At 35.8% G+C, this 27,745-nt stretch overlaps 1 protein-coding gene and 1 pseudogene across 1 annotated transcript in view; one reads left to right on the forward strand and one right to left on the reverse strand.

The window, feature by feature from the left end:
- The window catches only part of KLHL1 (kelch like family member 1), a 566,614-nt gene that overhangs the window by 351,239 nt on the left and 187,630 nt on the right, over window positions 1-27,745 (forward strand). The gene's annotated exons all lie outside the window — the stretch shown is intronic.
- On the reverse strand, window positions 1,780-14,680 carry LOC140510862 (thyrotropin receptor pseudogene; annotated as a pseudogene).

Here is a 27,745-nt window from a genome sequence, read left to right on the forward strand (position 1 = left end):
TACTTTAGGAAAAGGAGAAACGGTAAGAAAGAAGTCAGGGCTAAGGAGAGATTGCATTGTTAAAGTCAAGTGAACTTTATCTTTTAGGAACTTGAAAAAGCTTTCTTATAAGAGTAATATGTAAGGAAAGCTACGTACTACTTAATGGGCCAAAGTGGTGCTTTAGTGAATACCATAACAGACAGGGCAGCTAGGTGGTGCAGTGGATAGAGCACCAGTGCAGGAGTCAGGAGGACCTGAGTTCAAATCTTACCTGAGACACTTGACACTCACTAGCTGTGTGACCTTGGGCAAGTCACTTAACCCCAATTGCCTCATCCTGGGTCATCTCCAGTCATCCTGATGAATATCTGGTCACTGTATTCAGATGACTCTGGAGGAGGAGTGAGGCTGGTGACCTGCACAACCCTCCCTCACTCAAAACAAAGTCAAGTGCAAGTCATGTCATTATTTCTCTGATAGCATGGTCTTCTTCTTCGGCAACGAAGGATGAACACACACCATAACAGATATTTGTTGCTAACCACATGTGGTTTTGACAGTTCCATTCTTTTGTTCTATAATATTCATCAGAAAGATAAGCTTTTAATCATAGAAACAAGTCTGCATATCCTTCTGGGCAACACAAAATGTTTGGATCCCTATATATCCCTGTGGAGATGACTACAGTAAGTCCTTTCAAGAAATCGCTAGAGTCAGAAAAAACATATTATAAAAGATTTTCCCTCAAAACCCCATTCCCATCTTGTTGCTCACTGCTCAAAATAGCCCTTCTCAAAAAAACAATAGCCATTTTCTTCAGTCTTATTTTTTGACATTAGGTTCAAGTCACTTCAGTTCCCTGTGGCAGTACCAAGCACTAGATAGCTAAAGTAGCAGAAAGGAGCATCATAGCACCATTGTGATAACCACAATAGTAGCTATGGATATGCAAGCATATTTCCAGGGTAAATTTTCAAAATATAAACTCTCTTCCTCAACGATGGAATTTATTTAGATACGAGAAAGCCAATTCCACCACGGTAGCAAGGGAGTTTGTACACATTACCAACAGAGGGAGGGCTGCCACACCCAAAACTTCCCTCCATCAGACCTCCCCATAAACAAGCTCCCTTAGGTAACATGCCCCTTTCTCATCCAGGCTAGCTGCTCTGCTCTGGCTGCTACCTCTCTCTCTGCTCCACCTCACTCTAACTTCCTGCTGCACCCTTCCTGCTCCATCCATTCAGCAACTTCCTCCCACCACGGACTTCATACTGCTCAGGTTGTGGGCAGTGCCAAAGTTCAAAATAGGTCACCTGGGCCTATTAAGGGGCAGGGAAAATCTTCAAATTCCCTTAACATTACAATTATATAATGAACTGCTACTTCATCAGCCATCAGCCAAATCATTGGAGTATATCCAAGTGCAGATTTCATATTACTCCAGGTGGTATCAGAAGAGGGAGAATCTCCACTGTCAAAACTGTACTTTTATTGTGTCTCCCCTTAGTGAACTCTGTGTTTTAGACTTGTTTGTGGAACAAATTAGTAGGGAAATCTCCCAGAGAAGATGGATCATTTTGCTCTCACCTGAGTTTGAAATGCAATCTCAGTTATGATAATACTTCTTTGTTTTCTTAAGGGTTATATCTTATGGGGAGAGATTAGGTTAAAGTCATTCATGTGCAAAATATATTTATTTATTCATTGTAAGAAATGCAGGAACAGAAGGGAGAGAGAAAAAAAAGTGTGGCCCAGGATGAGAATACTTCAATTAGGAAATCAGAATTCTGTCAGTCAGGTTACCATTTTGCGAAGTTTTAAAGTGTGAGGATGAGCATATACAATTGTCAGTTTGCAGTCTACTTTGAGGTGGTTCTGCTTGCCTTTGACCAGATGAATGTTTTCAAATAATTCATAGTCACACTGCACATTGGTAAACATCCTTCTCTGCTCTCCAACAGCCTTTCTGGCCATTAATACCAATGATATTCTTTGAAGAGATTATCTGTCCTCAGTAGACTTGGGCTTGGTGATTACAGATACCAAGCTTACTCAGTATAATGAAAGCAGCTTGCTAAAAATCTTTGCAAAAGATGCCAAAGAAGAAAGGATTGGCACATGAGTTAAGCAGAAAGAAAAAGACCAGCAAGATTTTTGAGCTACTAATAGTGATGAGAGGCTTGTTCATAATAGCTAACTAAGCATAGAAAGAATTCAAGGCTACGCACATGGCATCAGCACAGACATACTCTTGGCAGTTTTGATATCTTATTCACCTGGACTGCACTGGGAATTTTGGACAGTGATGTAGATTTTCACATAGTAGGCACAGATGATGATAAAAGCAATGATATTTAGCATCAGGACTACAATGATATAGGTAAGAGCGAGGGCAGTGTCTGTGTCCACGGGGAGCCAGATACTAACTTTGCCATAACTGTTGACCATCACTAATGGAAGCCAGGCTAGAAGGAAACAGCAAAATCCACCCACCTAACATGATCATATATGCATGCTGTAGGCAGATCTTCCTGTGTAGGTGCCTGGCAAAAATGATGGGATACCAGTACTCTAGGGTGATGACTAATAATGTGTTCACAGATAGCTCACTGGCAAAAACAGTGAAAAATTTAGCTGTGATGCAACCTGAGTCAGTCTGTCAGTTGATGGCATTATTGTAGTAATCAGAGGGGATACAGAAGTCAGCAGAAGCAATAAAGAACATGTAGATCCCCAAACAGAAGTCAACAAAGGCCAAGTTGCACATGAGAACACTTGAGATTTGAAGGCTGTAATGGCTGATGAGGATAATAAACAGGACAAAGAAATTGCCAAGGAGAGCCAGCAGGTTGACAAACCACACTATAATTCTAAGAAACTTGTATATCATTATATCTTCACAAGGGTTGAATTCATCTGGCTTTGAGGAGCATACCAGATCTTCGTTGTGACCACGAACAAAACTGTCATAATTGCTAACAAAGGCCTGTATAATCAATCCTGAGGGTTTTTAAGTTCTTGGCCAAATCTCATCCTCCAGTTCTTCAAAGACGACATAATAATGGCTAATTTGCTGTGGAAATCCTGTACTGTGGAGTCTCCCTGATACACTGCCTTTATATGGATGTATTCTTCTGAATAGTCTTGGTAGAAGGGACCATTCAAGGCATTGACAGATTTCTTCTGACACAAGCTCTGAATACTCCTCAGGTTGCACATTAGGGAGTCAAGGATCCCAATATTTTTCTTTCTATTTTTGAAAGCACAGCAGGGACTTGGATAGTAGAGGTCAGTCCATGTCAGTTAAAGGAAATTCAAACAAAAGGGAAACTTCTTAAGAATCCAAGCATTTCTTGGTATTAGTTCTTTCTTGATTCTCTAGACCCATAAGTGGTCAAAGAAGAACACTAGTGTAAGAGATACCCAGAGGGGTAAGTCCACTGTGTGTTCTCCCCAAAAGCATCTTCATCAATGACAGTCAGTATTTGTTCTTGTTTAAGTAAACAACATCCAACTTTGTCCCACTGAAGGCATGGTCTTGGACACAGGTAAAGCCATTGCTACAGATTTTCAAGGTTAAGCCCTGGAAAGTATTGTCAGGAATTGAGGTTACAAAACATTTATCTCTAATTTCAAGTATCAAGAACATATCAGCTGAATCAATGTTGGTCAAGTCAGGAAATATTTTAAGTCTGATATTGAAAATTCCAAGCAATTTCACAACTTCGAGGGCATCAGAATCTATGTAAGTTAAGCTCCTGGTATTTCAAATTTCTCTGCAAAAGTTAAAATGAAGAAGTTCACAAGCTGAATGAAATTGGGCTAAATAAAATACCTGAACTCTTTCTTCATTAGTCCAAAACTCAAAGAAGCAAGACATTAAAAGAACCCCAGGGGGGGGAAATAAATGAGTTTGAATTAGGGGATAAGAATAACTACTGGAAGAAATACAACAGCAAATTGCTGTAAGTCAGAGAAGAGGGGTCTGTTCATTCTTTGCTGCTTCTGGTAGCCAGCTAGAAAGTCATTCAATGACTAAGGAGGGAGGGGTTTCCTGGAAGGTTGGAGAATGTTTAGTGCCGATTTAGAAGCACATGTTTGATTTCTTAGGATCTTTTTCTCAGTTAAATATTCTTCTATAAATTGTAGAAGCAGTATCCCTGCTGGGCCTATTGGTACACACCTGTGTTCCCAGAGAGCAGGAAGGCAGGGGCAGGAGTATCACTGATGAGCTCAAGAGTTCTGAGCCACAGTGAGCCAAGTCTATGGGGTACCCACACTAAGTTCAGCATGAATACAGTGAGTCTGTTCCTAGGGATCTAGGGATCTCTCCTTAAGCAAAAAAAGCCTGGGGGTAAAAAAGCCCAGACTGAAAACAGAGAAGTGCAAAGCTCCCTGTCCTATTAAAGCAGGAACACTAGAATAATTTCTATATTTTCAGATTGGATGACAGAGACCGAGTCTTAAGAAGAAACAAAAAAATCTCAATAATAGCAAATCATGTTTTTTCAGGGTCAAAGAAGGCAGCTTTTATTAAATTGAACTGAGCTGGATCTAAGCAGTATTGTTGTTTCATTGGAGGTATATGTATCCAGGGTCACTCAGTAAGTCATCAAGCATTTAATAATTACTTATGTGTCAGGCACTGTGCTGATCACTAGAAATACAAAGAAAACCTTTATACTAAAGAAATTAACAGTATGATGAGGGAGATAACATATGATTAGCTAGGTAAAAACAAAATATTATCAATGCTAGGGAAGGTGGCCTAGCCATACCCAATTATAAATTGCATTATAAGGCAGCAATCATCAAAACTACTTTTGATGTAGTGCTATGTTGGTATTGGCTAAGAAACAGAGTAGTAGAATAGGCTAGAGGACACAAGATATAGTAGTCAATGACTATAGTAATCTACTGTTTGATAAACCCAAAGACCCCAGCTTCTGGGATAAGAACTTGCTATTTGACAAAAAGTGTTGGGAAAACTTGAAAATAGTATTGGAAGAAACTGGGCATAGACCAATGTCTTACATCATATACCAAAATAAAATTCAAATGAGTACAAGATTTAGATATAAAGAATGATACTATAAAAAATTAGGATTACAAGGAATAGTTTACCTGTCAGATTTATGGAGAATGGAGGAATTTAAGACCTAACAAGAGTTAGAGAACATTATGAAATGCAAAATAGATAATTTTGATTACAATAAATTGAAAATTTTTGCACAAGCAAAGCTAATGCAACCAAGATTAGGAGAGAAACAGAAAATTGGGAAAGAATTTTTACAACTAGTGTCTCTGATAAAGGTCTTATTTCTAAAATATATAGAGAACTGAGTCAAATTGATAAGAATACAAGTTATTCCCCACTTGATAAATGGTCAAAGGATATGAACAGGCAGTTTTCAGAGGAAGAAATTAAAGCTATCTACACTTATGTGAAAAAATGCTCTAAATCACAATTGATTAGGTAAATACAAATCAAAACAACTCTTAGGTACCACATTACATCTATCACGTTGGCTGACATGATAAACAGAAAAATTATAAATGTTGGAGAAGATGTGGGAAAATTGGAAAACTAATTCATTGTTAGTGGACATATAAAGTGATCCAAACATCCTGGAGGGCAATTTGGAACTATGTCCAAACGGCTATAAAAATGTGTGTGACCTTTGACACAGCAATACTACTTCTAGTTCTGTATTCCAAAGAGATCATACAAATGAGAAAAAGTACCACATGTACAAAAATATGTATAGCAGCTCTTTTTGTGCCAGCCAAGAACCAGAAATTGAGGGAATGTCCATCAACTGGGGAATGGCTAAATAAGTTGTGACAGATGAATGTAATGAAATAGTATAGTGCTATGAGATATGATGAGCAAGCAGATTTCAGAAAAACCTGGAAAGACTTGTATGGACTGATGCTGAGTGAAAGTGAGTAGAACCAGGAGAACATAATACACAGTAACAACCACATTGTTCAATTTCTGACTTTGATTGACTTAGCTCTTCCCAGCAATGGAAGGAACTGAAACAACTCCAAAAGACTAGTGATGGGAAACCCCATCCACATCCAGAGAAAGAAATATGGATTCTGAATGCAGATAAAAGCATATTCTTTGCTCTCTTTTTCTGTTTTGTTTTCTTTCTTTCTCATGTTTCCTCCTATTCTTCTATACAACATGAGTAATGTGAAAATATGTTTAATAAGAATGTATATGCAGAGCCTCTACCTGATTGTATGCAGTCTTGGCATGGAGGGAGGGGACAGAAGTAGAGAAAATTTAAGACTTATGGAAGTGAATGTTGAAAACTAAAAATAAATAAATTATATAAAAATATTATCTAGGGAGACAAGATGACAGGAAAGGAATTAGCTCCTGGGGATACTGGAAAAGGCCTCTTGCTGAAAGTGGGATTTGAGCTGGGTCTGGGCCCACTGTAGGCCATGACTTACAGCCCAATAAGGACATTTCCTGCCACTTTTTACAGGCTTTTCTAGAAGTCATATCCTCCCTCTCAGGAATCTTTAATTCCTTTTTCTCCATTGGTTTTCTACTTTGTAGTACAGACATTCTTGAATCTACTGAATTTTAAATTATAAAAAAAATTCTTTTGACTTTTTTATCCTCTTTACTATCTAATAAATCTCTTTTCCTTCACTGTGAAACTTTCTGAAATAGTTTTCTCCTACAGACTGGTAAACAACCAGAACAACAAACAACCAAACCTCTCTTCCATACCCTTTCAGGCTCTCTCCTTCTTTGAGGTTTGCCCCATTCAGATATTTTACTTGTTAATCTTCATGATTCATCTACTTGCCATCAGGTCATTAGCCCTCCTTTCTCAAAGAGCTCAATATCACAGTATTTTTTTCCACCTCAATCCCTGTTTTACAACATATTCTAAAACTTCAGCTTCCATATTGGTATTCTTTCAGACAGCCCTGATTCCCTGTTCATCAGTTTTCTAAGTTCCATATTGTTTTCCATAACCCTACCTAAATCACAGATAGTGATGCATTATATCCTTGATCTTGTCATCACCCATAAACATTAAACCTAGAAAGTCAAAATTAATTTATTGGGGTCCTTGAAATATGTATGAAACTGAATTTTACATTTACATATTAAATGAAGAGTTTTTTTTCTTTCTTACTTTATTTTACTAAAAAAAGCACATGTAACTACTAATAATAATATAAATGACTTTTGCAGCAATCCAACTAGTCAAATTGTCCCTTCTTCTGCACATATAGTGTGAATTTGTAAAAATCTCAATCCAAGTATATAAAATATCCTCCAATCACAATTAAATGTCCTGAAAGTTTCCATAAGAACATTTCAAAATATCTTATTTTTTTGGTCGTTGCTTGAAACACTTGGTAGACTCTGTGTTGATGCCACTGCCTATGTTTCTCAGAAAGATTTGTTTTTCACATCATTTATCATTCATGTTTTAATAGACAGAAAGAATGACTATTTTTTATATTATAAAGAAGCACTTTAGAAATTACTTTGAAATTGCCTCATAATTAAAAAAATTCCCTAAGAGAAAAGGAAGAAAAACTCAGACAGTATGAAAAAATCTCAAGTGAATTTAGTTTTATCACCAATGTGCAGAAATTACTGTTATTGAGATTTTAATTTCCAACACCAAGACAAATAAAGCAGTATATCATTTTAATACTTATGAAAACAGAAAGAAAATATCCCCTAGAGAAGAGTGAGTTCAACATTAATGACTAGCCAGAGAATGGTGGGTAAACTTTCTTTCTCCTACCCTTTGAAGAAAAAGTGTAAGAAAAAGAATCCTACATTGTGTTGCAAAATGGAATAGGTCATTCTGAAATAACTTAAAAATTGTCATTGGATTGGCCATCTTACGCTATAGATTGAATAGTTGTAAGTGGTTTTTTTCAAATTTTCAAGGTAGTACATTTGCAAACATCACAGTCCGAAAAAATCAAAATTTTCAGTAATCCAAAGGATGGTGGAACAATTCATGATGGACATATAAATAGATATTAGCATGTTCGCAACACAAGATTTGAACTTTAGATTTGTCATAGAAGATATTATCAGAAATCCTTGTAACTAAGGAAAGGATGTTTATAGTGTGAGTAAAGTAAATGCCCTGTGAATTTTAATAACAACAACAAATAAGAGAAAGGCCTGTTGCATATTCAATACATTATGGAGAATGCATGGAATAGCTCGGTCAAGAAACCTTCAGGATGAGATCATTCCATGTGTTTGTATTTTGCATTAATGGATAGATACCAACCTTGATCAGATCCTCTATTTTCTACACAACTTTCCAAATACATCTTCATAACATATTGTTATAACATCCTGTCGTTGCCCTTGAAACCCTCAGAAATTTCCAATTGTCTCTAGGATCAGTTACAAACCTCTTAGCCTGGTATTCTCAGTTCTCCAAAATCTACTTGTTCATACTTATGTTGAATTACACCCGTTCAATTACCCAAAGTTCCAACCAAAATGAACTACTACTATTTCCCTCACTAGATATTTGATCTAAGTGTCATTCTTCACTTCTGTAACTCTCTGCTCCTTGCTATCTGTCAGAAACATAATGTCCCTCCACCGTCCAACGCAGATGCCACCTACTCTTTTGAAGTCTGTCTTGTTTATTTCAGTTGCTGCTACTTTCTTTCTTCCCACATTATTTTTAATTTATATCATCATTCATGACTTTTTTTTAGCTGGACCTTCAATCAACAAATACTGGTTCAGCATAATCTTGACTGAAGGATTGTGAAGAATGTTGTGACATTTTACTATACCAAGTTAGATTGAGCAAGATTTTTTTTTTATATTTTACTTTGTTTTGTTGTTTTTTAAGAAAAGAGACAAGGGTGGGGAGTGGCAAGGAAGATAAATATGATCTCTCTCCTGAAATCCAATGTCAAGAAACTCAAACTCAATATTAAAAAAAAGACAAAACTAATTTTCTTTTACCCTCAAACTATTCCTTTTCCCAACAGTTCAGACACCCAAGCTTTCAACCCTGATCCTCATTTCTCATTGTGTGCACCTCATATATTCAATCTGTTGCCAGATCTTGTTATTTTCCTGTGAATCAGAGAACAACATTTATTCAATGCATATTATGTGCCTGATAGTGTACTAAGCATTGAAGACACAAAGAAATACCAAAGCACAGTCCTTGCCCTCCAGAAACTCACATTCCAATAGAAGAGACAGCATATTCACCACCTTTGTACACAAGTCCTCATCACTTCTGGTATGACCTATTGTGAAATAGCCTTCTTAACGGTCTCCCTGTTCTAAGCACCTCCTTATTCCAGTCTATCTTCCAATTAGCTATTTTTTTTCCTTTCTAAAATCAGGTCAAACTATTAATTACATTCATCTCCATAAACTTTAGTGGCTCCCTATTACCTCTAGGAACAAATATGAAATGCTCTATTTGGAATTTAAATCTCTTCACAACTTGTCCATCTCCTACCAGTTTTTTTAGGATTTGACAGAAATCTCTTTTTTCTCTCCATCCCCATCTTATTGGGGGGAAAAAAGAGAAAAAAACAAATTTCTTGTAACAGATATGCATAGTCAAGCAATGCAAATTCACTCATTTACTGTGTTTTAAACAAACAAAATAATCATGTCTCCTCTGTACCCTGAATCCATCACCCCTGTCAAGGTGCTTTGTCACAGGTCCTCTGGAATTATGGATGGCAATTGTGTTGTTCAAAGTTTGTAAGGCCTAGGATGTTCTTTGTCTTTATAGTGTTATTGCTATTATATAGATTATTTTCCTGTTTCTTATTATTTCATTCTTTATCAGTTTATAAAAAACATCAAAATAGCTTGCTTTTGTAATATTGATGTTGTCATACAAATTATTCTTTTGGTTCTGATGACTTCTGCATCAGTTCATACAAGTCTTTATATGTTTCTTTGAAATCATCTGTTTCCTTAATTCTTACAGGGAAGTAATATTCCATAATATTTACACATCACAATTTGTTCAACCATCATCCAACTGGTGAACATCTCCTTCATTTCTACTTGTTTTTGTCACCATAAAGTGATGTTATAATTATATTTGTACGTAAAGGACCTTTCTCTCTTCCTTTAATCTTTTTGGGTATAGGCCTAGCAGTGCTTCAGGTAGCTTAACCATGTATTCCTTTCAAAGTTTTTGTATACTTTCTAGCTACTTTCCAGAATGCTTGTGTCCATTTACAGGTCTAATGGTGCAACATTGCACCCGTTTTCTTATAGCCCTTCCAATATTTGTTACTCTTTTTCTGATTATTGCCAATATATTGGGTGTGAGGCAGAACACCAGAGTTGTTTTAAAATGTTCATTTCTCTAATTATTATTGTTTTGGAACTCCTCTCCCTTCCCTCCCCCCATCACTATAGAGAGTCTGGGTTTCTTCCCTGAGAATTCCCTCTTCATAGTCTTAGACCATTTATTAAATGAATAATGGCTTTTATTATTTTTTTTTAATTTGAATCTGTTCTCTATATATCTTGGAAATGATTCTCTTATCAGAAGAAAAAAAAGTTTGCACCAAGGACTTTTTTTTTCCAGTTAACAGTTTCTCTTATAACCTTGTGATCTCCTTTTCCCCCTGTTTGGATTATGAGTTGTACCTCTATCCATACATCTGAAAAATCTTTGCATCAGATTTTCTCTGATAAAGATCTCATTTCTCCTTCCTACATTTCCAGTCTTCTTACACTTTATCTCCCTCCACATACCCCATAGTCTAACTGCACTGACTTACTTTCTTTGTCAGCCATGACGTTGCATTTGAGCTGACCTTTTACTACAACCAAAATGCTCTGCCTCGTGACCTCCAACTCTTAGCTTTTCTGACTTTTTTTCAAATCTTATAGCTTTACAGGCTTCCACAGGATGCCTTCCTTGGTCCACTGGTACTCCTCCCTTTCCACTGAGTAAACTTCCATTTACACAGTATGTATCTTACATACGCACTTATTTGCATGTTGTCTTACCATTAGAATGTGGGCATCTTCAGAGCAACAACTGTGCTTTTTTTCCCAGTTTTTTGTATCCTAAGCACAATAGCATGCACATAGTAAGCACTTAACAAATATTTCTTGTTAATTTATGTGCTCTATGCTCCAATCAAACTAAGCAACTCATTGTTCATGTATATGTGTACTAACTTTTCCTTTATCTATCCCTCTGTTTCTTTTTTCATTCTATATTTCTAATACATTTCTTTCCTCTCTGTTTGTTGAATTTCTACTTATCATTTAAACCTCAGCTCAAATACAAATAGTCGAGGAAGCCTTCTGTAATCCCTCAATAATGGCCTTTTTCACTTAAAACATAACACAGTATCATGTCTTCATTTCTCTTAAACAATTGCACTATATTATTTTAATATTTATTTTACATACATGTTATATATTATCATACTCAAGTATAGGCTCCATGAAAGCAGAGATCATGCTTTATCTACATATCCCAAGAGGTTAGCAGTTATATACTCAACGGGTGCTAATGAATTGAATCAAGTTGAATTATTAGACATTGGAACTGGTTACCATTCAGTACATAAAAAAAGAGGTTAGGCATGACCCTACTTGAAGATATCGAATTAGACATCAGAATCCCTCAAGATTTGCTCTAGCTGTATGATTCTCTTTGACTCAAAATGTCTATGAACTTGCCTTTGCTAAGTTGAAAAAGCAGTGTAGTTAGTGAATTCTCTAAGTTGACCTACAAAAGCCTGGGAATACAGTCATAAATAATAATGAATTTGTTAGTCTATTCAGTCAACTGTGGGAGTTTTCCACACCATTAAACAACTATCCAATTTGCTGCAATTCAGCACAAGTGCCAAATTATTTTCAAAAGAAGCTTAGATATAAGGGTGGCATATTTCGGGTCAGGGCTTAGGTAGGAGTGAATATTTAATGGAGAAGGGGGAACAACTAACGTCTGGTTTCAATGAGTATTCATTTATAATATTATACCCTATGAAAATAGGAAATGCAGTTCTCTGAATGACCTGTACTCTATTGCTTTCCTACTTCCATATATGTATAGATGTGTGTGTGTGTTTATACATATTAACCTTAATACTGAAACTGTGTGTTCCTGTGCTTACGGTCTAAGTGAATAAGGATTTGACAGGCTGACAGGACTGGAATAGAAAATAAAACCCTGGTTGTGACCTGACTAATAATTTGCAATATGAATCCATGTTTCTCACCTCTGGTGAATTTACTGTTGACCTCCCTTCAGGAGAAGTGAGTGCCATCTCCTCTTAAACAAACAGTATTCGTGTCTCTGTCCTTTTGACGTTAATCAAATCTTTCATATGAAATAATGTCTTGCTCAAATGACATTCTGCCTCTAACTTCCCTGTTTTCCTGATCATCAAAATCATGCTATGGCAAGAGACAGGAGAGATAAATCTGTTCCTAAAATTCTTTTTGTGCCTAAGTTTGTAACAAAATATGATTATGGCCATTCACTATTCATCTTTTCTAAGTTATGCTTTTCTCAAAATAATTTAAGTATTTGATTGTTTGGAGAAATATTAATCATAGTGAAAATTTTGGCTTGGGAATATAGAGTGTGGTGAAATACTTGTCCCCAAATAGAGGTCAGGAGCACTAGTCATTTTTAAGTACTGGATTAGTTTTAAAAAATTTTTTTCTTATAAAATTTTAATATTTTGTAATTTTTTAAATTGTCAAAATAATGTTATGAATCATAGGACCTTAATGTAATTCTATTAATACTCGTGAATTCAAGAGTTGGTTAATGAATATATAAATATTACATATTATTTTTGAAATATATACCATATGTATGTAAAGAGAGATACATGCATAGATCTATGTGTGTGTGTGTGTGTGTGTGTGTGTGTGCATGTGCATATTCTATTTATGCATTCATCAAGATGAGGGGTGGGGAACCTGCTGCTTGGAGGTCACATGTAGCCCTCTAGGTCTTCAGGTATGACCTTTTGATATGAAAACTCCCTTCAGTGATACCAGCTGATAAGTCTTTTGTAACTTCTAGTCTTACAGAGGTTCCTTCTTCCCTTGACTATAGTCACAGAGCTAGCAATTCAGACCCAGGCTGTCCTGATTCAAAAGCCACCCTTCTATCCATAAGGCTATGCTGTCTTTCACTTGAAATATATAATTAATCATATTATGTAAATGATTTAGTAATTAAGTTATTATTTAAATGATTTATTAATCATGTTATTTAAACAACAGAGCTCAAAAACAGAGATTGTTTTTAGGAAAATTTATTTTTCTAGTTATTTAAAATAAAATAACAAAATGATACCTTCGATAAATAAAAAACTGTTGCCTATATTTTAACATATTTAAATGTTTTCACATTGAATGTAGAATGATATGTTCTTGGTAAATTTTTCAGGTGTATAAAGCAATTTTTCATTTGATGATTCATCAGACTTTAGCTGAATTGATAAGCTGTCACACAAGCATAGAACCAGGATGTTTCTATTTCAGAGTCGTTTTGTGAAGTTGCAATTTTTCCACCAGATGAGCTGAACACTCGATTAGCACAGAGTGCCCGAGTCTAGGATTCCTGGAGATTACCCCGGAGCCATTTCCTAGGTACTGTGATCTTGACAGGGACCCAGTACTAAACAAGGTCAAGTTGCATCATTGCTTGTATAATTGAAGAAAAGAAGGCTCTGTGGAAAAAACTCAAAACAAACAAACAAAAAGAGCTGTTAATTCAGGAAGTGAAATCACTTTCCCCCCAAGGTAGTAAACATATGTATATATACTCATATACATATGTGCATATAATGGTGTGTATGTATGTATCCATCCATCCATTCATACACAGATATTTTTAATGGCCAATTGTGGCAGTGGGTTCTCACACAGATGGGAGACCCAGAAACCTAGCATATTAATCTTTTTTCTGAGTTGCAGTCATTTGACTGAGACAATATATTGAAATCCAAAACACTCAGCCCATTCTGTGGTCTATAAAAGTGAGTAGTGATACTAGTGGAACTTTAGATTCACAACAGATCAAACCCATGTTCTGATGTGACAGACTGAACTATTGAAATGCCCAGGTTCATAGTAATTTTGCCCCTGGATATATGGGAATGGCTTATGAATATTGCCACGTCCCTCCTCACACACTTTGCCCAGAGAAAACACTTTTCACAATGTACTGAGAGATGTGTCCTAGCCCTGAAGCAAGAGCTCCTTCATTGTTACCAGAGCTTTCCAGCTCCTAAATGCTTTAACAAAAGGATACAAAGAAATGCCTAGGAAAGAGTCGGCTCTGAAATGGGAGCCAGCCATGCCCACTAAAGTAAGGCTGGGGAAGGGGATTAGGATTGCAAGTTTCTTCACATTTATGGCTTCATATCCAGGGTTTTTTTTTTTTTTTTTTTTTGCTTTATATTTTGGCCGTTTTGATTTATCCCCCTTACACTCCAGTCTCTTAAGTTAGCAGCCACAATAAAAATAAATAAATAATGTTCTATTTCCACCTTTTGGCTTTCACCTCTGCAGGAGACTCAGGGATGCAGGAACTTACTGAACAAAAGGCAGCTACTCTTACCTCACTGCTCCTCCACTTGACTTGGGAATGAGGGGAAAGGTAGTGTTGCCATTCACCCTCTCCTGTGGATCCATGTTCTCTCTATGCTCTCTCTCCTTCATAATTTTTAAAACTGCCTTTGTGGGGGAAGACTGCATCCTTTACTGCTGATCCTATGTTAGCTTTCTTTTTTCCACAATTAGGAAGAAATACCAGTCCTAGGGTCTTTAGTGATTTAAATTCCTCTGCAATGCTGCCAGTCCAACAAAGTCATGTCTGGAAAAATGGTTACACTAGTGTATGTGTTCTCTCTCTCTCTCTCTCTCTCTCTGTCTGTCTCTGTCTCTTTATCTTTCTGCCACTGTCTCTGTGTCTCTATCTGTCTGTCTCTCTGTCTTTCTCTGTCTCTATTTCTTTCTATTTCCACACAGGGAAAGGAACACACATGTTGCAAAAAAGACTTTCATTGGGGTGGGAGGAGAAATCTGAGCCTATGTGGAGCTTCTCCCAACTCCAACTCTCCTTCCCTGGAGCAATTGATGACCACTTGAGGTAAAAGCACCTGGCAGATGTAGACATGTGCTTGTCCATTTCCTGACAAAAGAAATCCTGAAAGTGAACATTCCAAACTCAACAAATAGAAATTGAGGGCACTGACAGATTTTCATATAGAAGAGATGAAGTAGACATGATGATGCCTGCTTGATCCAAGGAATGATAGCTCAGAGACAATATTCTGGAAATCCAATTCCTATATGGAAGGGCAGAACCTGAATTCCCTAAAAATCATGATGTTAGATTATAGTCTTCTAACAAGAGAGGCATATTTCCTAGGAAGCATCCCTTTTAGAAATTTCTAAATTCAAGAGTTCCTATGAACTTCCCATGAACTGAGTTTATAACTCAGACCTTCCATATCAGGGGTTCTTAAAAATGTTGTGTCATGAACCTCTTTAAGAATTTAGTGAAATCCACGGACCTCTTATCAATATAATGTTTTTAAAAAAAATATGCAGTGGGGGATTGGTTCTCCACGTGAGGAAATTGAATCAGCACAAAAAGCTAACAGGGTCTGCATATGTACCAGATCGTCATTACATGTAAGATAAAATATATAGAATTACCAAGGAAATCAATTATACTGAAATACAGTTATCAAAATATTGAATAAAACAATTTGTAAATTCCAGGTTAAGAATGCCTATGATAGAAAAGGGGATTTCTTTATACTTGTTATCATTCACAATACTTGTTGAAAGATGAGACTCTTTTTATTTTACTTCTTCAGTACCCTACTTTGAAGGCAAAACCAGTGAATTTCCCAGAAAATATAAGTCTGATAGAAATATGACTTTATTCAGAAGCTCCCAGTTTGTTTGTTTGTTTGTTTGTTTGTTTGTTTGTATTCCCTAAGTACAATCAATACTCTAGTGGTCACTATAATTCTAGAAAATATTAAGTTACAATGATACTGGGGAAGAATTATTAAGGACTTTTAAAAAGGAGGACGTCATCACAATGTTTAAAGGGTTCCAATATAGCAACCCTCTTTGTGTGTATGAGGAGGGTGGTTGGAGTTTTTGTGAGTTCTTAGTATTCTCTGGCATTATGTATGAGGTGAAAAAAGACTGTCTTGTATCTAACGTCCTTTTGCTACCTTAAGGGCTTGTATGTAATTTGAACATCTTTTTTGCAAACATTTAGGGAAACAGCCATGAGCATTTTAAGAACTTTTTTTTTTTTCTGGAATGAATATAGAATGAGGCAATGAGTAGGTAAGAAAATTTGTTCTACTTGGGGTTAGTCCCTAAGATCAAAGAACCTGTATAAGTGCAGAATACTTAGGGTGGAGATGGGGGACTGGAAAGCAAATTAAATATATTATGTGTCTTTTTTGTTTTGGGAGCCATCATGGACCTAAGAAAAACCACAGAATATTGGTGGCTGCACAGTCTCATTTTCAGGGTTTTTTCTATTCTTGTCCTATGTGTAACTTCATACAATTTAATATTTTTCTCTAGAAAAAGGATTTCATGCACAGTAATGTCACAGGCTTAGGATTTAATGAGGACTTCACTGATATTTCCTCTACTCAGAATTGGTTCTGTAAAAAAAACCTAAATGTTGGATTGCTTTTTTTTTTCAAAAATATAATAAGCATACCATTAGAATGAAATTATTTTTGTACAAATCCTGAAATATGGCAGAATTGTCTGGAGTCAATTGATTGTTAACAACTTTTTCATCATGATAGGGCAATGAGAGAATGGCATCTGTTTACTTTTAGTTGGTTATTTTTTCAGGAGTCTGGTTCATTTTTAGCTCTGTGATGTTGGCTTAATCAGTTCCAATTAGCTAGTTACTAGATGGGAATTTCAACTTTCTTCAATGTATTTCAAACTTTCCCCCCAGACACCAAATGAAATAATCAAAGAATTTCAATTTTAGAAGAGATCTTCTAATACATGATCTTGTTCAATCTCCTTAAAACAAGACAAGCAAGGAATCCCTTCAACATCTCTAACTGATGCTCATTCAGCTTCTACTCTAACTTTTAATAATGTGAATATCTCCTGTCAGTCAGGGTTTCATGACTCAGTGATATAGTCCATTTCACTGTTGAAAAAATATTATTTTGAGAATAGTTTTTACCCTTCTGTAATTGTAGAGATGAAGTGATGCCTCTTCCATTTCAAATAGCCCTTCAAATACTTAAAATCACTTACTTGATACCAGTTGTTCAAAAGTCTCCTGTATTCAAAAGTAAATTTTTCATTATATAGTAATAGTTTCTAGATCTTTTGCCTCCTTGTCCATCTTCTCTGGATGTAGCTCATCTTTACAATGTGCTTAAAATATAATGTCCAAAACTAAACATGAACTCCACATGTGAATACACCACTTCAAAGTATTCTTTTAAATGCAACATGCAGCTCAGACTCCCAAAGTTTAGCCTCAGAAGCCCTGCAAAGCTGCAAATTTGATTCTGTCAGAGATCCTTAGAGTAGCAGGAGACCAATATTTACTTTCTTTTCCACAGCAACTCAACCTTGTCAGAAATGTGTTTTACATTATAACCTCATTTTATGGATTTTATTTTATTCTTGTGGCCTTTTGGTTGGAAATGCTTGGTAGAAGTCCCAAAGGACTTGAAAAGACCTTATGTATTTTAAATTGTATGGAAATTTTAGCTATTAGATGCAATTGCTTGTTCAGGAATTGGAAATCTGGGAAGAATTTCAGAACTTTATGCATGACAAAATTTTATTAAAATCCAATATAAAATTATTGACAGAATATATAGCAAATAAAACTTATACTTTTAAGATTTTGAGGGCTGTCAAAAATCTTGAATTAGAATGCATTTTATATGCCTTTTCTTTGTCTTTTTTATATGATTCTAAAAAATGTCTTTAGAATTTCAAGAAAAATGGAAATTTGAATACACTTAACACCTGGATTGAGTTTTAATTTAAATATTTTCGTAGCACTGACAGGTGATATATAATATCAGATTATAATATATTGAAAATTAAAATTGGACAAATGAATAATGTAAAAAGTTAATGGAGCATGTTGGACCAAGCTTTTAAAACTGAATGAAAAGTTATCAGCCAGTTCCATATGTCATGCACCTCACTTTTCCTGTCAGTCATATCTGTCCTGCTAGAATCCACTTTCTCTGAAATGCATTTACTGAGAGAAAATACATGGTGAGCAGTTGTTTATAAAGAGTGATTTCCTTGCTTTTGACATTAGAAAAGTATTTTCCATTGGACTCAATAGCTACTATTTTTAATAAACAATTTGTAGCATGTGGATCTGGAAGAAACTTCAGAAGTCATCTGTCCTTACATCTTTGTTTTATAAAACATTCAGATTAAACTAGCAGCATGGTAAAGTGAAAAGAACCTGGTATTCAGAATAGGATGACTTCTGCTGCTTTCTGCCTGGGTAACTTTGGTCAAGTCTTATTAGAATATATACATCTGTAAAATAAGGTGATTGTAATCTAAAGTATAGCAGCTAGGTGGGCCTAGCTTCTGGAAGTGCTCAGTTCAAATCTGGCCTGAGAATCTTATTAGCTAGGTGACCCTGGACAAGTTACTTAATCTTGTTTGTCCCAGTTTCATCATCTGTCAAATGAGCAGGAGAAGGAAATGGCAAATACTGCAGTACCTTTGCCAGGAAAAATCCAAATGAGTTTGCAAAGAATCTAATTGAAACGAATGAACAACAAAAATCTAAAAAACAAGAGGGCTTCATTTGATTTGCCCAAGGACACAGGAGTAGTTATGGGCATTGAAAGGATTGAAGAAATGATGAAACCCATCACTGGGCAGAGTGAAAAGGTTAGAGATAGGAAAGAAGAGCCTTTGAATCTTGTAGTCCTTACCCAATACTGCCCTCTCCTTATTCTTCAAGGGAGAATTTATTTTGCCACAAGCAATTGGTTTTTTTTCCTCTCATCTCATTGTATCTACCACTTCTGTGATGTAATAGAAAGCACAATAGGTTGCAAGTAAATCGAATATTCAAATTCTCATTTCACTTCTAGCATTCATTCTTGTATGACATTAGGCAAGTTCATGGATCTTTCTGGACCCCCATTTCTTCACATGTAAAATGAGAGAAATTGAATTTGTGATCTTGAAGTTCCCTTTTGGCAATAACCTTATATAAATTTATTTTGCATATTTCATAAATACCTTTTTACTCATTTCTTCTAACCCATGTTAGAAGAAATTTTTGTATGTTCCATACAACTGTACTTGTATATGTCTGTCTGTATGTATACATGTGTGTATATGTGTGTATTCCTTTTCTTTTTTAAAATTTTCTTGTATTTATTTATTTATTTTTAGATTTCAACATGTATTTCCATAAAATTTTGAGTTCCAATTTTTCTCCCCATTTCTCCCCTCCCCCACCCCATAATGCCTTGCATTCTGATTATCCCTTCCCTCAATGTACCTTCCCTTCTATCACACCCCACCTTTCCCTTATCCCCATCTTCTCTCTTTTCTTGTAGGGCAAGATAAGTTTCTATACCCCATTACCTGTGTTTCTTATTTCTCAGTTATATGCAATAATAATTGTCAACATTTGTTTCTAATATTTTGAATTCCAACTTCTCTCCCTCCTTCCCTCCTTCCCTTCCTACCCATTCCCACTGAGAAGGCAAGAAATTCAATACAGGCTATATATGAGTCATTTTGCAAAAGACTTCCATAATAATCATGTTGTGTAATACTAACTATATTGTCCTCTGTCTTACCCTGCCCCCCCCTTTTTTATTCTCTCATTTAATCTTGTCCCTTCCCAAAACCTTATCCTGTCCCAAAAATGTTTACTTCTAGTTACTCCCTTCTCCCATTTGCCCTCCCTTCTATCATACCCATTACCCTACTTGTCCCCTCTTCCCAACTTTCCTGTAGTGTAAGGCAGATTTCCATGCCAAATTTAGTGAGCATGTTATTCCCTCCTTAAGTCATATATGAAGAAGGTAAGCTTTTCCCCTCTCACCTTCTCCTTTTCTCTTCCATTGAACAACATTTTTCTTATCTCTTTTATGAGTTATAGCCTGTCCCATTCCATTTCTCCCTTTCTCCTCTCAGTATTTTCCTCCCTCACCCCTTAATTTTTATTTTATTTTTTTTATGGATATCATCTCTTCTGATTCAACTCAACCTGTACTCCCTTTCTATGTATGTGTGTGTGTATAATCCTTCCAAATACTGAGAAAAGTCTCAAGAGTTACAAATATTATCTTTTCATGTAGGAATGTAAACAGTTCAGCTTTAGAAAATCTTTTATGATATCTCTTTCCTGTTTATCTTTTCATGCTTCTGTTGATTCTTGTGTTTGAAAGTTAAATTTTCTATCCAGTTCTGGTCTTTTCATCATGAATTCTTGAAAGTCCTCTATATCATTGAATGAGCATTTATTCCCTTGCGTTATTATACTCAGTTTTGCTGGGTAGGTGATTCTTGATTTTAATCCTAATTCCTTTGACTTTTGGAATAGCCTGTTCCAATTCTGTGTTATCCTGATTGTATTTCCACAATATTCAAATTGTTTCTTTCTAGTTTCTTGTAATGTTTTCTCCTTGATCTGGGAACTCTGAAATTTGGCCAGAATATTCCTAGGAGTTTCTCTTTTCCAGTCTCTTTCAGGAGGTGATTGGTAGGTTCTTTCAATATTTATTTTGCCCTCTGGTTCTAGAATATCAGGGCAGTTTTCCTTGATAATTTTGAGGAAAATTATGTCTAGGCTCTTTTTTTGATCACGGTTTTCAGGTAGTCCCTTAATTTTTAACTTGTCTCTCCTGAATCTATTTTATAGGTCAGTTGTTTTTCCAATGAGATGTTTCACATTATCTTCAATTTTTTCAAACTTTTGGTTTTGTTTTGTAACTTCTTGGTTTATCTCATAGTCATTAGCTTCCCTGAACTTGGTTCTCTCTTTTAAAGAGCTATTTTGTTCAGTGAACTTTTCAACCTTCTTTTCCATTTGGCTAATTCTGCTTTTTAAAGCCTCCTTCTCCTCATTGGCTTTGTGGACCTCTTTTTCCTATTGAGTTAGCCTCTTTTTAAAGGTATTATTTTCCTCAGCATTGTTTGCTTCTCCTTTAGGAGGCTATTGACATGCTTTTCAAGCTCTTCTGTGGCCTGAGCCCATTTCATGTTCATTTTGGAAGTACTGGAGGCAGAGGCCTTGACTTCCTCTGACAGTATGCCTTGTTCTTCCTCATCTGAAAGGATGGAAGGAGACACCTGTTCACCAAGAAAGTAACCTTCTGGGGTCTTATTTTTTTTCCTTCTTTTGGGTATTTTCCTAGCCAGTTACTTGACTTCTGAATCCTTTGTCAAGAGGTGGGTTCTAGTACTCCTCCTCTCCCCAGTACCTTGTTCAAAGCTGAGATTCAAATCAGCTGCTCAATTTCCCCAGGGGCTTTGTGTGAGGGTGTCATCGCCACTGAGGGCTGAGGTTCAGATCACCTACTCAATTCTTCTAGAGGCTTTAAGCTGAGATGCCTGGACAATGGACCCAGGGTGCTTCTGTGGCCACCATAGCTGCCTGCCTCCGACTGCTGCTGCTGCCACCTGGGGCTAGTGCTGGGGGAACCCTGTTCCCCTCTTGCTCAGCTGGGAAAGCCCTCCCACACTGACCTTTGGAGTTTTCTTGTCACTTGCGCATTCAAGGATCTGGGACCCACTCTGCTGGGAATTCTGCCCCAGAGGTCTGTTCAGCTCCTGTTCCTCCCAGTGCTGCATGACCAGGGCTGGGCTCCACTCTGCTCAGCAGAGATAGATTTTTCCTGTCAGCCTTCCAGGTTACCTTTGGCTGAAAACCTCTTTCACTCTGTTGTTCTGTAGCTTCTGCTACTCTAGAATTTGTTGAGAGTCATATTTTGAAAGTATTTTGTGGGCTGTGGGGGAAGTGCTAGGGCATATACGTCTTTCTGCTCCTTCATCTTGGCTCCATCCCTTATGTTCTCTCCTTTTCTTCTCAATGGTATCATTACCATTGTTGAATTTTCCTTTCAGGGTGCCTCACCCTTTCTTCCTTTTTTTCCCCTTTTTTGCACCCTTAACTGATGTCCATAGAGTAATTTCCACAATATCTTTTTGTATTTTCTACTTAAAACTACCCTGAAGAATTAAAACCATTATCCAGGTCATTTAGACCAATACATTTTCACTAAAATATGTTTATAGTTAATGCAAGCTGGCACACCATCCCTTCACAGGCATTTAAGTCATCTGATACACAATAGACACACAAAAAGTGACAGAGGACATGAATCACTTTCCTCCTCCCCTTCAGTTGTTTCACTAATTCATTTGTTGTTTTTTGTGTAGTTCTATTCATTATCTATCTGGTGTTACCACGTAACTCTCCAACATGTTACAGCATTAGACACATAGCACTATAACTTCAGGGACTGTTAGCACTGAAATATTAAGATACCTATATTATGATCAGAATACTATACCTATGAAGCCATAGTTGCCTAATTATGATCTGATGGTCTCAAGTTGGGTTTCCCAAAGAGGGAATACCTTCATCCCACAGACACGTTCTCCTAATATATGTACTGAAAGTATGTATATATGTGTGTGGATATATGTATATGTGTATATGTATATTCATTTATATATAACTTATTTTATAATTTATTATTATATAATATATAATTTATATATAAATGATATATATTTATATATAAATGATATATAATTGATAGCTATAACTATATAGATTACATAATAAGGACCATATATATGTATATATCTACATATATATAAAATGAGAGTTATTATATATATATATATATATATATATATATATATATAGAGAGAGAGAGAGAGAGAGAGAGAGAGGACTGATATACATATGTACGCTTTTATGCATGTGTGTATATGTGTTTGTCGTTTCTAGTTTTAAATTCTGAAGAATATGTTTTAAATTCTCCCTTGCTCATTTGTTACTTTCTATATTTGTGAAAAGTGAGGAGATTTTCAACAAGATTTGTAGAAATATAGATATTTAAGTAAAAGACACAGCTTGACATAATTGATTCAGCACTAGAAACACCCAGGAAAACATTGTCTGAGTAACTGCTCTCAAGTCACTTAACTTCTCCGTTCACCAGGAGTGCACACGTTTCAAAGCTAGGGTCACTCTGCAGTGATCAAGTGAGTGTCTGGACTTTCAAAGTTCTCTAAACCAGTAGAATCATAGAATCAATCCAAGAAAGAAATTGGAGTTAATTACTTTCTCATCACTTACCTCACTATTCTTTACAAAGTCTTAATCCTAATGTACCAAACCATTTTTTAGCAAAAAAAGACAAATCCAACCTGAACTTTTCTTCATATCCATAGTTTTTATTTTTTTTAATTTCAAGAAGCTATTTTTGATTAAAAAAAATCTGTTTACATAGCTTTCTTGCAGCCTTTGACCTCTAGGCATCACTTACAACTTAGGTAGTAAGATAATAAGTTTCCCTCAGTTTTTTCCGTTAGTTATCTACTTAATTTTCCTCTTCTTCTCTGGTTTTGTCCTTTGTATGTTCCCTGACCCAGTGACAAAGAAGAAACATGGATGATTAAGTTAGAGATTAGTCACTCCTCAGGCCCACTTGACAAATTTCACTTCCTTAAAATTGTCCCAAATTCCTCACTACCTTCAATTCTATAGCTTTTATCTATATACATTCCATCACCCTATTAACTACTGCAATATATTAACTATATCATTTTTACGGCTTGGACCAAATTCTTGATTTTAAGAAGACAATAGGCATCAGCTTTTAAGAAGGCCATGTGCAGGATGTAATATTTTTAATGGAACATAAGGGTTTATGAATATAGAAATAGTTCTTTCTCCATACTCAATGCATATGAAAAATTAGACTGTTCTCTTAAATTAAAATTGAATTAATGGAGTTACTTCTCATTTACCTCTCTTCTGTTTCTAATCTTTAATTTTAGAATTCCTTTAATATTAACTTGATGTGGGATAATAAGTACATTCTCTTTAAAAAATCAGTTTGTAATGTTCTTCTTCATCATTCTTTGGAAAGGTATATCATTGAACATTCAAAAACTTTTGTTCTTCCAGGAGAGTCTTCTGTTATGTTTTAAATCAAATTTGTAAATTTAGTTATCTAGACTCTAGATTTCAGAGAAGTTAAGAGATAAAAATGATAGTGAAAAAGTGATAAACTGCCTTAACTTCTATGAAAAAATAAGAAAATCTCCTCAACCAGAATTTTAAATTTCTTGAGGTCAGTACCTGTCTCTTATGTCTCTTTAAAATATCCTTAATGGCTTGTCACAAAACGGATTTAATCATTATTTGTTTGTTAGCTATAAAATGCCCTTTGGTTGATGGCTTTAGCTTTTATTTGTGACGTAGGTCTAAAATGTGTAGTTTGAAATGTATATTTTAAAACTAAAGGTCACACATCATCAAGTGAATATTACGTTTGACCTCTGTTGGAACCACTCTCCATTCAATCATATGTTTCATTGATATGACTTATCTTCCTTTCCAGGGATGATTTATATACACATGCTATGTTTTATTAACAAACTGGGTTTGTTCTTCCTTTTTGGTTCCCAATGTTGACTGCCATTTTTAATAACTTTTCAATATATCAGTACCACTACACATCATTCACTGATTCCCTCCTCTTTTACTTTAGTCTGTGATAAAGAAACAATCCTTTTCTTTACCAATATTAAACCTTCCATTTGTACTCTTTCTCCAGCAGTTTGCCCCTCGCACCCCAAATCTTTCCTCATGCCTCTTTCCAGGTTTTTATTCATTTTAACTCCTGCTTCTTTTTCTGCCACCTACAAACATGCCCAGATCTCTACCGCCTTTTAAAAAAAGAAAACAGACAAGCAAAAAAAGAAGAAAAAACAACCCTCACTTCATTCTGCCATTTCCTAAGCTATTTTTCCATTTCTCTCTTCTCTTTCACAATCACCTAGTGAAAGCTGCCTGCACTCATTTCCTCTGCTTCCCCTCCACCCCTGCTTATCAGCCTCTTCCCAAGTGGTTTCTGATCTTAACACTCAGCTAAAAAATCTTACTCCAAAGTTAGTTATTGGAGTCAATTATCTCTTAATTGCCAAATGCAATGTCCTTTTCTCAGTACTCACTCTTTTCTACAGGATGTGAGACTTTTGACCACCTGGTCATCGTGTATACTTTCCCCTCCCTGGGAATTGTGACATTAGTCTCTTATTATTAACCTCCTACCTCTCTGACTGATCTTTCTCAGTCTTATTGGCTGGTTCATATCCATACTCACCACCTCACTCTGCTTCTCCCCCAAACTCTGACCCAGAGGTGTCCTTCTATACTCTCTATCTTTATGACCTCATCAGCTCTTATGATTTCAGGTACTTTTCTATAAAGATGACTCCCAGATAAAGTCTTGATCTTTTTCCTTAGCTCATGCTCCAAGTTACCACCAGCTTGTTGTACCTTTCAAAGTGATTGTCCAGTAAACATCTCAAAGGGCAGTTAGGCAGTGCAGTGGGCAGAGCACCAGTCCTGTTGTCAGGATGACCATATTCTGGAGTTCAAATTTGGCCTCGGACATTTTCTAGTTGTGTGACCCTGGTCAAGTCACTTAACACATTTTTACCTCAGTTTCCTCATCTATAAAAGGAGCTGGGGAAGGAAATCTTTGCCAAGGAAACCCCGCTAAGAGTCAGATACAACTGAAAAATGACTGAACTGAAAATGTCTCAAAGTGTCTAAAAAGAATTCTTTTTTCATGAATATCCATCCCTCTTCAAAACTTACTTTTTAAAAATTTGCCTCTCAGAGGCACATTCTGTTAACCAGGGTGGGTAACTTTGGAGTTGTCATATATTCTTCATTCTTCTGAGACTTACATATCCAATCACTTGCCATGTTTCATATATTATATGTGTATAGTAACTCTTGAATATGTTCCTTGCTTTCCTTGAACTTCACTAGCTAAGTCCTTCATCATTGAACTCTTTTCATAGTCTCTGAATTAATCTCACTGCCTCTGGTCCCAACCCCTCTCCATTCTACTTTATTTTTTTTTCACAGCTGTCAAAGTCATATTCCTAAAGCATCACGTCAGATTCTTGATCAATAAACTCCAGTGGCTCCCATTGACTGTATAATCAAATACAAACTCATCTGTCTAGTATTTAAAGCTTTTCATAAGTTGACTCTACCCTACTTTTTAGGATTTATTGTGCTTTATTTGTCTCTACTTGAGTATCACAAACATATAATGAGAGCTTAATTATGTAAGACATGAACCTTGCCCTTATAAACCACCAGAATAGATGAATGATTATAAAATAGAATTATGTTGCATGCATTCATTTTAATTCAATAAAGCAAATAATTATTAAATTGCTTCTAGCACTGTAAGAACCACTAGAATAAAAAGAAGAAATGGGAAACTAATCCCTTCAAGGAACTTACATACATGGCATGTACAACATTTAAACTCCTCTTTTCTAGTTCCCCTTTATTATTTTTAGCTATTAGAATCCCTACTTTCTTTCAAAGTTCAACTGAAATATTACCTTCTTCAAGAGGTTTTTTACTATCTCTATCCCCATCACCTAGTGCCAAATTATTTATCTAATTATTTTGTAAATTTACATGTGTGCATATCTCCTCTCCTGATTGAAATCAGCACTTTAAAAGCAAGCACTGTGTCATTTTTGTCTTTATATACCCTGGAACATAGTAGGTACTTAATAAATACTTGCTTGTTTGTATGTTTGAATGATGCTAATGACCCCTAATGTTAAATTAATATGATATTGCATTGAGAATCATGAAGTATATTTCATGACTTGGTTATGTGTCTTCTATGTAGAATAGGTTGATTTATCACTGAAACATACTCATTCCTATTTTGGCATATTGGATTGATTCTACCAATTTCAATTGCTTTCAGATACCCTACGTCCATTTCAATGGTCTCAAGTTTTCTTTCATTATAATGTTCAATTGAATAATTTGAATTCTAAAGGTCTATTACATTCAAGGTATTGTATTTGCTAGACATTGAGTGATAAAAGGTGAATTCTGTCATTTCTACTCTATATTACCTGCATTCAGTCACCATCCTCCATGTCCACCAAATCCATTTGGATTCTGCTCCTGAGTCCCTGAGCTCTGACCAGTGAGTTTTCATCTAATCTGGTTGGAAACCAGGCCTCCAAGTCACTTCTAGGCCATTTCCAAACCACATCCCCTCCTATATACTGTCCCCCTAGTACCTCTAACTTGGAAGCTCTTAATATGTTATCTTTCCCCCCTTCTTGAGGACAGGAGTTTTCTTACTTATATTGTATATCCAGCATTTAGTAGAGTGCTTGGCATATAGTAAGAACTAAATAATGACTTTATAATTTATCACCCCAAAACTGTGACCCCTTGCCCTTAAAATCTAGCAGAAAAATTAATTGTAAAATAGAATTATGATAAATTCATTCATTTCAATTCAACCCACCAAGCAATTATTAAGCTGCTTCTGCACAACGCAAAGCATTGTGCTACATACAGGCATAAAAAGAGAAGAATGAAAAACAAATGTCCTTCAAGGTTCTTACATATTCAGGATATAAAATATTTAA

The sequence above is a fragment of the Notamacropus eugenii genome, chromosome 6 (assembly GCF_028372415.1).
Source record: "Notamacropus eugenii isolate mMacEug1 chromosome 6, mMacEug1.pri_v2, whole genome shotgun sequence".
Taxonomy (NCBI): domain Eukaryota; kingdom Metazoa; phylum Chordata; class Mammalia; order Diprotodontia; family Macropodidae; genus Notamacropus; species Notamacropus eugenii.